Source organism: Rattus norvegicus, chromosome 1 (assembly GCF_036323735.1).
Source record: "Rattus norvegicus strain BN/NHsdMcwi chromosome 1, GRCr8, whole genome shotgun sequence".
NCBI classification, from domain to species: Eukaryota; Metazoa; Chordata; class Mammalia; order Rodentia; family Muridae; genus Rattus; species Rattus norvegicus.
Window position 1 is genome coordinate 207,551,684 of NC_086019.1, and position 14,030 is coordinate 207,565,713.

Here is a 14,030-nt window from a genome sequence, read left to right on the forward strand (position 1 = left end):
CTCAAAACATAGGGTAAAAGAAGTCAGTGGAGGGCTGGTGATATGACTAGGTCTATAAAGTGTTTGCCTCACAAGCAGAAGAAGGTTTAGTATATTATCATGATGATGGGAAACATGATGACATACATTCCATTCTGAGAACAGATCCCCAGAGAACATTTCCTAAAGCCATATGTGGGAGCACATGTTTATAATTCCAGTACTGGGGAGGCAGAGATAAACAGGTGGTACCTGGACCAATCAGTAAGTCTCTGCTGGATGAGAGACCCTGTGGTGGTTTGAATAAGAATGGCCCCATAGGCTTATATGCCTGAATCCTTAGTCACCAGGAGTGGCACTATGTGAAAGGTATAGAAGGATTAAGAGGTGTTATACTGTTATAGGACATACTGTTATAGGAAATATGTCACTAGGGGGTGGGTTTTGGGATTTCAAAAATCTATTCCAAGCCCAGAGTCAGTCAGTCAGTCAGTCAGTCAGTCAGTCTCTCTCTCTCTCTCTCTCTCTCTCTCTCTGCCTCTAGATCATGGTATAGCTCTTAGCTACTGCTACAGTGCCATGCACACCACCATGTTCCCCATCATGATGGTAATGGACTAAGCCTCTGAAACAGTAAACGAGGTCCTAATTGAATGTTTTATAAGAGTTGCCTTGGTCATAGAATCTCTTCACAGCAATGGAATGGCGACTTAGACAGACCCTGTCTCAAGAACTAAGGTAGACACAACTGAAGAGCAACCCAAGATTGTTCTTTGGCTTCCACACACATGCATGTATACATCTGAACCAACACCCACACAAACACATGCATACATGTGTCTCCATATGCCAAAAAGAAAGAGGAGGAAGATGAAAGGGAGAAAGGAAGGAAGGAAGGAACAAAGGAAGGAAAGAAAGACAGAAAGAATGAGAGAAGAGAAAAAGAAAGGAAGGGAAAGAGGATAGAAGAGAGAGAGAGAGAGAGAGAGAGAGAGAGAGAGAGAGAGAGAGAGAAGAAAGCAGACAGACAGACAAAAAGAATGCCTATGGTGTAAGTCTACTTATAGGAAATTCTAGAAAATAAAAACCTTCTGGCAGAAAGGTTGACAAAGGTTGAGTGTAAAGTCCAAATTCTTGACAGGTGATAATTTCACTCTTGGGTTTACATAAAAACTGCTCAAACTCTACACTCACAAAGATACAGATTCACTTCCCAGGAAGATGTTATCCCCTGCAAAAATGAAACACAAAGGAACTGATCTCCTTTGTGTCTACTGGCCCACTGCCCTGTGCAGTACCTCACTTAGAAGAGTCCTAGCTCCCAGTGCAGCGGCTGACCCAGACACAGTGCCTTCATTAAAGTATATGAACTGCCCATAGTGGGAAGGAGGACACTCTATGGATGTTGCCTCCCTGAATGAGTCCTTTACTATATTCCTCAGGAAGGCAGCTGAACCACACTTTACAGTTACGCAGGTCAGACAGCAGGGCAAGCAGCCCCTTCACTTGGCCTATGCTAGGTAAGTGAATAGCAAGAAAAGGGCAAGCCACCCAGGTACCCCAAGTAAGGCACATGATCTCTTCAAAGGGGGGACAAGTTGCTCAAAGGCTTTCAGAGATGACACATGATGAAGTCACTATTGTCTTGCTGAGTGAAGGCTTGGTCCCCAGAGCAGCACTCCTGGACTAGGGAAGAACATTTTTTTAGAGGCGGAGCCTAGTGGTGGTTTTCCTTTGAACATGGCACCCCGCCTCTTCTTCTTCTTTTCTTTACTGACTCTGAAGTGAATAGTTCTGTTCTGCCACCTGCCCTTGTAGTAATGTGCAGTTTCATCACAGGTCCAAAACAACAGGGCTTTCTAGAGAAACAGAACTGATAGAAGAATTCATAGTAAAAAGGGATTTGTTAAATTGGTTTCCATGACTCATCTTAGGTAGACCAACAATTGCTGACTCATACCAAAGAGCCCAAGAAGGCTGGATGCCTCTGCAGCCCCAGTCTGCTACCAAAAGCCTGGAGGGCTGTTGGCCTGTGATCTACACTAGAACACTAAAAGTTGGTTCAAACATGAATAAATGTAGAATGTAGAGGTGGCAGCAACAGGACAGAAGGACTTTCTAGCAAAAGTGAAGGCAAGCAGGCAAACAGCAATGTTTCCTTCTTCTCTCCTCCTTTTATCTGGGCTGTCACCAAGAAGCTACGACTCACAGAGTGGATCTTTCTACTTCGACAATCTGATGAAGAAAAATTCCAATACAGGAGTGCCCAGCGGCTTGCCATTAGGTTGATTCCAGATCCAGTGAGTCGACAATCAAGATTAACCATCACAGTGGACAAAGGTCATAGGCTGGAACCTCCAAACTTGGGAGCCAAACCCAGCCCTTCCCTGGAACCATGATTGGTTCAGATGCTTGCTCACTTACCGTGAGGAAAACCTGACTCACAGACCATGAAACCGGGTAAATCCCAAGGGAGCAGAGGTGGCTACGAAGAGGAAAGACGCTGCACACCCAGGTCCATGGAAAACCCAACATATGAGCCAAGGTCCAGCCACTGGGGCTCGGGAATGAGGCCATGCGAGAACTACCACATCCTGCATGGCTTGGGTATGGAAATCTGACTGACGTAAGGGAATGACATTGAATGGTGAGACTGAGGGACGATATTAGTAAAGGACAGACACTTAAAACACAGAGACACACACAGAAATGCTGGAGTCGGGTGAGCTGTGAGTATTCTGGTGGAGCCCCACCGACTACTACACAACAGCCAGGAATCTTGATGTACCTGTCATGTACAGCAAAGGGAAGGGGACTTAGCTAGTTGTAGTGCAAGTCTCTGTAGGTGAGCAGTCTCAGGAGGAGGAGGAAGCTACAGCTGCTAGTTTCTGTCCACAATGATCAATCACTCATAAACACTGCACTTAGACCAGAGGAAGGTTTTGCCAATTTCCCATGGGTCTGAGGTATTGATCTTTGGCGTGGCTGTGCCCCTGTCAACAGTACACATTCACTCAAGGCTTCCTTGACTCACTACAGAGAACTTCTTCATTCTCCAGGAGGTTCCTGCCACACTTTGGGACCCTAAGGGTTATAGTGTATCTGAGAAATTCTGAATGTGTCAAAATTTGTATGCTGGAAATTTAACTCCCAAATCATTGTGTGGTTATCATTTAGAATCAGGGACCTTTGGGAGGTGACTAGAGTACAGAAGATTATGAAGGTGGGATCCCCCAGGATGTAATTGATGGCTTCATAAGAGAAAGACACTGTCCTTAACATCCTCCATCTGTCCCACCATTCAGTGTCATGCTCACATTACTGTGAAACACAAAACAGGTTCCATGTGGGTATAGAGTTAGGCTCTTGGACTCCCTAGCCTCCAGAACTATGAGTTGGAGGTAAGACAACAGGGCAACACCAAGGACATGGTGGCAGGAGGTCCCTTTTTTATGTGTCTTTTTGTGTCCTCTTCTTGTACCCAATCCTAGATGTAATCTATCTCTTCTGGTGTAGGATGAATAGCTTCTGGGCTTGTCTGGCCTCTTAAGTTGGTGGGTCTGACCATACTGAGCTTACAGTGGACATCTCAGACTACAGGCCCCCTTGGATTCTGAGACCGTCTCTGTATAGATTAAAAAGACAACTGCTCATGTTCCTGCTAAGACTCCAGCTGTGTGTTATCTGGGAGATGCTCTGGGTGTGCAGGGAAAGTCTGCAGAGGGGCAGGGAGCCAGGTCAGCACTTTGTCTGTTGAGGTAAAAAATAAAAAAGGCGCCACCGGTTCCTGCTCGTACCCTGGCAGTTGCTCCCTTGCTGCTAGTTCTGGCTCTGGTGGGCTATTGTAACTAGCACTAATTTATCTCAGCAGCTCCACGCTGCTCCCAAGTACTCTCTGACCCAGGCAGTCCAAGAGTCGTTCCAGCACACAGCCTGCCAGGCCACCCTGTCCTCACTCACAGCTCCTTTGGTGGGCCACTACCATGCCAGTTTCATACAGAGACTGCCTATCTCGTGGCTCTCTTACTGTGGACTCAATTAAGTCTCCACAGGAAAGAACACACCACACAATAACCTCTGATCCAATTGATAAGATATAATTTGCCCATCTAGACAGCACAAAATCCTGTACACATCCGTCCCTTAAAAATAGTCATAACAACTGTATCTATGCACAGAGAAGAATCTTAACATCCACTGCCATGTTCTCCCGGTTCATTCCTCTTCTGTCCCCCTCACTCCTTTCTAAAACTTTTCTCCCACTCATCCTTTCTACTTGTCCAATGAGAGGCCTCATTCCATCCTGTACCTCCCTGCGTAATGACAACAATCTACATTTGTCTGCCACTATGATGAAGTTTCCATGACGAAAGGGGTACACGAGCCTTCCCAAGAAGGCCCTATGATGCTCAGCTCCTCATGGAACTGTCTTTCTTCTCCCTGGACCACTATATCTTCCAGAGCATTAGGAGGCTGGTGGAGAAGAGAGATGGAGACAAAGCCAGACCGCAGGGATCCAAACCAACCCATGCGGTAGGTCCTAATCTCCTCTGGGGTCTGAAAAACACTGAAAAGCCAGCCTGACCTGCCCCACCTTCATTCTAGATCCTAGAAAGGCCTCAAGTAACTTCATGGATATCCTAGGCTGCTTCAACTGCTAGAATGAACCGTGATCAAACAATCCCAGAGACAGACCTAAGAAAGGACCCAGGAGAGGACCAGGCCAATGAGTCACAGAGAACCTGCCCCAACCCTTAGGCAGATCCAGCACCTAGTGTTAGGGAAACATCTTAAGAAATCGGGCCAGCATTTGGTCCCTGGAGCCCTGTCCCTGCCTCCCTTCTCCTCACACAGAAGGCAGTGGTACCTTCATGGTTGTTTATGATGATAGCAAGAACTAAACTTCAAGCTTGTGAGGTTCCCTGGAAGCAGCAGAAGCCACTGCAGCTGCCATAGGGACTCAGAAAGCCACTCCAACCCCATCACCAACCTAAGCAGCAGCCAAATGCTCCTCTCCCACCCCCAGACACTCAACTCTCCTTGAAACAGTCAAAGTTGAGCTCACAGGCCAATCCACCAGAGCTGAAATTGAAGGGAAGGGAGCAGCAACTGGCGTGAGAATGTCAGCACAAGAGAACCCAAGGCAGGTGAGGAAGGCAGAGCATCCACAGGATTCAGCTATACCAGCTTTACATCTGTGAAGGTCAAATGGCTACCAAGATGACAGAGAATCCCTGGGGTGTGAACTCCTGCAAGCTTTCCAGGGGGAAGAGGTGTGAACAAACAGCTACTCACCCAGAAAGGCCACTGATCACAGGCCAGCAAAAGGATTCCTCAGGAGTCTAGTTCAGCCTTTAAGTTTATTGCAGTTACACACAGGAACATGGGGAACTCAAAGGCAGGTACGTCATCGCTGAAAAGCCCGGCTCAGCATGGGTGATGACTAACAAAATCTGTGCTCCTGGGGCTCCCTGCCCAGTTTGTAGGTAGCTCCATGGAGGAGCCTCCTCTAGTCAGCTATTTGCTGCTTCTGAGCCCTCTAACTTCCCCCCATCTTCCTGGATTTTACACAACTCCCTTTCTGGATCAGTTGCTGTGATAAAATGCTGGCTCAAAGCAACTTGGAGAGGAAAGGGTTTATTTCACTCTACAGTCTATCTGGAAAGGAAGTCAGGGCAGTAACTCAAGGCAGGCACTGAAGCAGAGGCCACAGAAGAACACTGCTTCCTGGCTTGTTCCCCAGGGCTTGCTCCTTACCTCTTCCCCAGCCAGCTTTTTTCCACACCCCAGGACCACTTGTCCAGAGGAGGCACCACCCACAGTGAGCTGGGCTCTTCCACATAATTCACTAGTCAAGAAAATGCACCATCGACTCACCTACAGAAAAAAAAAGGGGGGGGTCATTTTCTCAGTTGAGGTTCCTTCTTCCCAGATGACTCTAGCTTGTGTCAAGCTGACAGAAACCTAAGCAGCTTAGGTTTGCTTCAATTTGGAGTGAAGTTATACCTGCAACCACCCACTAAGAGCATCCATGCATATCTTTGGAGGCTTACAAAGGGGATTAGTGGGTATCCTGGGATCCCCCACACTGTGTGTCAGGTTATAGACCCTCTAAAGACCTCTCTGTCTCTCCTTCCCTCCCTCCCTCCCTTCCTCCTTCCTTCCCTCCCTCCCTACCTCCTTCCTTCCCTCCCTCCCTTCCTCCTTCCTTCCCTCCCTCCCTTCTTCCCTTCTCCCCTCCCCACCCCCTCTCTCTGCCAGAAATCAGGCCACACCCTCCAGCTCTCTGGACATAGTTGATCAGCTGCCTGACTGTTGTGGTCTTGTATCCCCCCTTGCCCTGCTGCTTGACGTCCAGGACCCACTGGTATCCAGAGCCAGGCAACCTTGAATTATAGCTCCTTTAAAACATTCATACTAATTCTTTGAGAAGCTCATCCAACGCATTTTGATTACATTCACCTTCCCAAGTCTCCCCCTAATTCCTCAGATTCACCCCACCTTCCCAACCCACACCCATCAGCTTCCTGTCTTTCTATGTAGCCATGGCTGTTTTGGAACTTTCTATGTAGGCCAGACCTGCCTCTGACTCACAGAAATCTGCTTGCCTCTAGTTTCCAAGTATTGGGATTAAAGGCATGTGCCATCATACCTGTCTGTTTTTGTTTTTGTTTTTCTTTAAAAATAACACTTTGACTCCAGTCTGATATATATGAATGTGTATGTATATGTATATATATGTGTGTGTGTGAATGTATATATATATATATATATATATATATATGGCTGACTCTCCTTCTCCCAGGAGACATCAAGTGTTCATAACTCTTCAATTAAATATGGGGCTTTTCCCCCCACAAAGACCTAGGGGTTACAGACTTGATCCCAAGCTAATGACACTACTGATGAGAGATGCTTGGCTCATTAGTTCACTAAAGTCAACAGTGAACCCACTGATGAACTCTCAGCTGGCTGGGCTCTTAGTGGGAGGGGCCTGGACGGGGAAGTAGGTCACTGGGAAGTGTGACTTTAAAGGATCTACTTAGCCTCAGCCAGGTCCTCACACTCTGCCTCCTGCTTCCCCACCACCTTGACAAGAGCAGGTCGGCTCTGCCACACCCTTCTGCCACCGGGTTATCTCCCCACAGACCCAGAAAGAATGCAGCCAGCCCCTACCTTGGGAGACTGAAATCACTAGTCAAACCTTTTCTCTTTTCAGTTGTTTTTCTCAAGTATTTTGTTGGAGCAAAATCACAGAAAGGTGACTAACACACTGCCCAGGGTGCAGACTTAGTTTATTTGCTCCTGGGAGAAAAGCTGCTTGCTACTGCAGAGAGAAGGCTCTCCCTCTGGGAGAGGAAGAAGACCATCCAGCGAAGAACAACAAATCTGGGGGATCATAGAAACCCACAAACCCATGGTGAGGAGTAAGCTGTGCAAGCCAGAACCACAGCTGGAGGGGAGGAGGAATTCTGAGAAAGCTGGGTCCACAGGACATGGAAGTATAGGGACAGCCATAAAAAGAGAACAGCATCACCCCCCTCCTGCACTGACAAGCCTCAACCCCACAAGCATCACATGCATGCCTATGACGTTGGGAAGTTGTGTAGAGAAACTTCTCTGAGGTGTCACTCACAACTGAAGGAAGACCTTGGCAGCAAACAGCTCCACAGCAAACCCAAGCAGTCGGAGACTGACTGACCACCCTGCTACGATGACGCCTAAGACAGGCATCCTAGTTTGGTACCAGAGGGAAAACACTAAAGAAGCCCTGGCTGTTCCCAGCTGCTTAGTTCCACCCTCCCCAAATTCCCCATTTCAACAAAAACACAGCCTACACACACTTACATACGCCCAGGTCTATGTGTGTACAGATAGATTATACGCTGCAGCCAAACATGCCGGCATGGCATGCATATACACGCCACATGTATGCAGATAACTGGCAAGAGAAAGTAATCGGAGCATCGAGATCAGGTGTGACACACACTGACACTTAAATAGCCATAGTGATCATAGTGAAAAAACCCTCAAGAGAACAAGGTGGGAAAGGAGCCCAGGGTACAAAGGCAGACAGCTTCCCCAAGGAGATGGGAGCAACCAGGAAATTCAAAGGAAAACTGGACAGGGAGTTGAGAGGCCGCTGTGGGCTCCTCAATGACCTGGTACAGTGAAAATGTCAGCCACCAAGAAGATGGGTCAATGGCAATGCTGGGCTGAACAGCAAAGACAGGAAAAGGCTGGGACTGGGAGCTCTGAGCACTCAGGAGGCAGAGGCAGGTTCATCTCTGTAAATTCTTTGCCAGCCTGGTCTACATAGCGAGACTCTGCTTCAAAAAAGGTGGGGAGAGGGAGGGGATGCATAGAAGGAGATCTGGGAGCTGCTCAGTGGGTGAGAGAACTTGCTACACAAATGTGAGAGCCTGAGTTCAGATTTCTGGTACCCACCTAAAAAGCCAAGTGTGGCTCTGTATGCCTGTAGCCCCAGTGTTTAGAGTGGGATAGAGGGGAAGATCAGCCAGGCCTAGCCAGGTTCAGTAAAAATCCCTCAAGAGAACAAGATAGAGCGATGAGGACCCAGTGTCCTCCTCAGACCTTTGCACAAGCTTGCAAGCACACAGACACGCACAGACACACACAGACACACACAGACACAGACACAGACACAGACACAGACACACACACACACACAGAGAGAGAGAGAGAAAGAGAGAGAGAGAGAGAGAGAGAGAGAGAGAGAGAGAGAATATTTTCTCAAGTGGGAAAAGAACTGTGATTATGGTCAGTGGCAGGTGGCATACTTGCTTAGCATGTACAAGACCCTTGAGTTCATCCCCTAGCACTGAAAATAATAACTAGGATCTCAAAAGGAAGATAGCATGTTAAATGGTGAAGGACCACAGTAGTGCTCTCCTCATGATTAGGGAAGGCATAGGGTTTCTCTTTTGTCACACCGACTCGACATTTTTCATAGGAAGGCTCAGCAAGTATAATAAATTTAAAGCATACATATTTTAAGGGGAGACATAAAGTTATCTCTATTCACAGTGGCATGGATATTATGGATGTTAAGTAGTCCCGCGACCACCACCACAAACAAACAAACAAACACACATCAGGAAACTAAGTGTGTATTAATGTCGAGAACTGAACTGTGTTCTCAAACATCTGTAATGAGCTATTAGAACTCATTTTCCCAAAAACTCAACTTACAGTAGCAAAATAGTTATAGCAAAACATGTAGCATCTATAAAGATTAAAATTATAAAATTCCTGGGGCTAAGGAAATGGCTCCATGATTAAAGTACTTGCCACTCAAGGTTGAGGGCCACAGTCCTGGTCCTCAGGACCCACATGGTAGTCTACCAGATTTGGAAGGCAGAAGCAGGACATCTCCAGAGTAAGGCTGGGTGGGCTCTGGGTTTGATTGACAGAACCTATCTTGATGAATAAAGTGGAGAAGCAGTGGAGGATGAGTCGCCATAGCAGCATCCGGCCACCAAATGCACACATACACAATATTCAAACACACATGCACATACAAGCATACCCATGCGCGCACGCACATGCACTTGTACACACAAATGCACACATGTGCAAACATGCACAAACACATGTATACATACATGCAAACACTCTCTCACACTCACACAAGTGGAAAAAGGAAAAAATATTAGAAACCATTGATGATAGAAATCAATTAACGATCAGTGTAAGACAGACTACCTCCGTGGGTGGTTCAGTTTTAAGATACCAGTTCTTCTCAAGATGATCAAAATACTCCCAAATTGATTCTGAAAATCCCAATATGGTCGGTTGAGTCTGGGCAAGATGCCAAAGTGAGACGATAGAAAAGAATGCTTCTGTGAAACTTTTCCTGTGAGGCACAATCAGATGTCCATTTACCCTAGATAGGGCGCCAACAACAGACCCCCAAGTCTAGTCTAGCAAGTCAGCAAATTTATTTTCCTAGTCTGCTTTCTGTTGCTTGATAAATATCACGCCCGAAAGCAGCTTGGGAAGAAAAGGGTTTATTTCATCTTAAAGCTTGTGGTCAATCTTGGAGAGAAATCAGGACGGGAACTCAAGGCAGGAACCTGGAGGCAGGAACTGGAGCCCAGGCCATAAAGGGGTGCTGCTCACTGGCTTGCTCCTCATGGCTTGCTCAGCCTGCTTCCTTATAGAACCTGGGGCTGACTGCACAGAGGTGCCACCATCCACATGAATGGGACTCTCCCATATCAATCATTAACCAAGAAAATGCACCACAGACTTGCCTACAGGCCAGTCTGCTGGGAGAGTTTTCTTGGTGGAGATTCTCTCTCCCCAGATGACCCTAGCTTGTATCAAGTTGAAAGTAAAATAAAACTGACCAGCTCGGATGACTTACAGGAACGGGAACCAGGGATGCCGTGAAGGTGGATGAAGGATTATCTATGAACATATAGGTGACTCAAAGACACTAGCATCCCACTAGCTTTAGGGTAGTTATAAGTTCCCATCCTCCACCTTGCCTTTTAGAGACTCATTCACGTCTCTCTGCTATGGGGTTGTTTTGCTCTGTGCGTGTGGATATATAAATGCAACAACCATGAAGTTCTCCAGACACTGCCAAGCATCTACTGGAGAAGCAGCAGCCCAGAGCTGAAAACCACTAGGCTAGCAAAGGCTTCCCACCCAGAACACCTATACACAACCCATAAAAGAAAAACTTTATGTGCTGGATTTTGCTACATTTAAAATGTAGGTGGCAATGCTAAGAAGAACGCAGTCGGGAAGAAAGTGTTTGCAACGCACACAGCTGTCGAAGGGCTCCAGCTGGCATACAGGAGAACTCTGAGAACAGCAACAGAAAGCCAGCATCACGGAGCTGCAGGGATGTGCCCCCACGTACTGTGACGCTGAATTCTGTCCCTGAAGGTCTAAGCCTACAAGAGAATTCTGATGTTTATAAGCTTCTGTTGAACAAACCTTGTTCCTTGATTTAAAACTATTAGTTAAATAAAATTGGCTACAGCCAATTACTGTAGGGATTAGAGGTAGGTGGGTTTGGAGTTACCTGGATGGATGTGGAGAAGCTAAAGGAGAAAAGAGAGACCAGGAGGAGAAGGAGGAAGAACAAGAGGAGAGGCAGAAGCTGCCATGAGGGGAGATGGACCATGAGCGCATGGCCAAGAGAAACAGCGAGTGTTTAGGAGTATGCCGCTGTGGGAGTATCCAGGCCAGCAGTCAGAAAAGTAGATTGGGGTTACCCTCCAGTAATTGTCAAAGCCAAATTAAATAACCATAGTCCGAGTCTCATTTATTTGTAAGCTACTTCGGAATAAGTTTAAATTAGTTGTATTCCAGAGATGTCTCAGAGTTAAGAGCTTTAGCTGCTGCTGAGCATGGAGGTCCATGCCTTTAATCCCAGAACTCAAAAGATGGGGGCAGGCAGATGTCCGTAAGTTCAAGGCCAGCCTAGTCTACATAGTGAGTTCCAGGACAGCCAGGGCTATACAAAGAGATCCTGTCTCAAAAACACAGAACCAAAATTAAACAAACAAACAAAACCCACAAAGAGCATTGGCTGCTCTTGCAGAGAACTCATGTCAGTTCCCAGCACTCACATGGCAGCCCACAACCGTCTGTAAGTACAGTTCCAAGGCATCTGAGGCCTTCTAGTTACTGTGATCACTACAAACAAGGCACGCAATGCAGATATATACACTGCAGGCAAAACACCCATATACATAAAATAAAATTAAACCTCAAAAATAAAATAACTTGGTTGGCGTATTACGTAGTGTTGTATATGTCTGTGGCACCTGTGGGGAGGGCTGCACCAGAGGTTGATGTTGGTAACTTCTGTGATGTCTGGGTTTTCACTTAAACCCAAAGCTTGCTCGTTAGCTACCTGGCCAGCTGGCCCTGTCTCCGCCTATCTGCCAACATGGGTTATGGGGATCTGAACTCCAGGGCAAGGGCTTTCCCTGGTGAGCCATCTCCCTAGCCCAGAAAATAAGTTTTAATGGTGGATAATATCTGTGGAAAGATACCTGAGCTGATCCTCTGGCTTATACATTCAGAAACAGGAAGTAAGGGCACACACACACACACACACACACACACACACACACACACACACCTGCAAAGCAACCATTGAGATGGCTCAGCCAGTAAAGATAGTTTTGCACAAGCCTAGCCACCTGAGTTTGGTTCCTGGAATCCATGTAAAGGTGGTAAGAGAGAACCAACTCTACAGAGTTACACTCTGACCACCACACACAAGCACGCACACCCATACACTCATGCACACCCACAATAACAACAACAACAATGGCAACAACAAATTAGAAAGGGCTCAAACAAACATCCCACCAAAGAAGAAATTTATGGCAGAGTAATGGCTGCAACAATGTTCTACTTCATCAGATGTTGAAGAGGTAAGCTTGTTCCTCAGCTGCCTGTAGGCTTCTATTGAGGCTGACATTAAAGCAAATGATGGCAGCTAGCACCAGGAGCTCTAGACGTATGCCATCCTTCCCCATCCAGTTGCTTTTGCATCTTGCCCAAGCTCAACTGGGCATGTATATAAGGTCTACCCCTGGGATCTGCTCTGTTCCATTGATCTAAAATCTTGTCCTTTCATCCAACACCATCTGGACAGACGGAGAGGAGATGGGAAGGGGCAGGTTTTGGGGAGTATCAGTGCCACCATGCAGGATGAAATACAAGACATAGGTCAATTTGTGTGATGGAGCTGTCTCTGCTTCATGGGGTGTTAGGAGTAACGGATATCAGAATGGACACTTGTGAGTGAAAGGGGTAAAGACAATCAGGAGGAATAGGGAACAAACATGGTGAACTTTGTAATCAGCTGGAGCTTCCCATGCCTGTACCTATGCTGCCGAGGGATACATTCCAACTTGTTTCATGACTGTTGCAGGTATGTGTGTCTACTTACACACACACACACACACACACACACACACACACACACGCACACAAGTTTGTATCTGCCTCAATGTGTCTATATATATATGTATATACCCATTTGTCTCTCACACTCTGTGTGTGTGCGCACGTGCGTGCGTGTATGCATTAGAGTATGTCTGTGTTTCAGGATGTCTTTACATAATTCTCTCTCTCTCTCTCTCTCTCTCTCTCTCTCTGTGTGTGTGTGTGTGTGTGTGTGTGTGTGTGTGTGTGTGTGTGTGTGTTTTTCTGGGTGTCTAAATTGCTGTGATAAAACACCATGACCAAGTCAACTTATAAAAGGAAGTGTTTAATTTATGACTTAGGATATCATAGAGTTAGAATCCATGACCATCATGTGAGAAGTATGGTAGCAGACAGGCATGGCACTGAAATGAGAGCTCACATCTTAGTCTATAAGAACAAGGCAGACAGGGCTGGAGAGATGGTTCTGCTGTTAAGAGCACTGGATGATCTTCTAGAGAACCTAAGTTCAATTCCCAGTACCAACATGGCAGCTCGCAACTCTCTGTAACTCCTGTTCCGGGGGATCTGACTCCCTTACGCATGCAGGCAAAACTCCAATGTACATAAAATAAAAATAAATTAATTTTTAAAAAAGAACATGGCAGAAAGAGCTAAGTTGGAATGGTGTGGGGTTTTGAGACCTCCAGTGACACACCCCCTCCAAGGTCACACCTCCTAGTCCTTCCCAAATGGTTCCACCAACTGGGGTCACAGCATTCAAACATCTGAGCCTGTGGGGACCATTCTTATTCAAACCACCACACTGGATGGGTGTGTATATGTATGTTTGGAGCATCTCAGCATGAATATCCCTCTCTCTCTCTCTCTCTCTCTCTCTCTCTCTCTCTCTCTCTCTCTCTGTCTCTGTTTCTCTCTCTCTCTCTCTCTCTGTGTATATGTGTGTGTGTGTGTGTGTGTGTGTGTGTGTGTGTGTGTGTGTGTGTGTGTGTGATGTCAGCTGGTGATGACAGGGGAGGCCAGTTGACCTACCTCTTTTAAAAGTGGAAGATCTGTTAAGATGGATAGTTTGTCTGTCTGTTGTTGGCTGGTTGATTGGATGGTTGGTT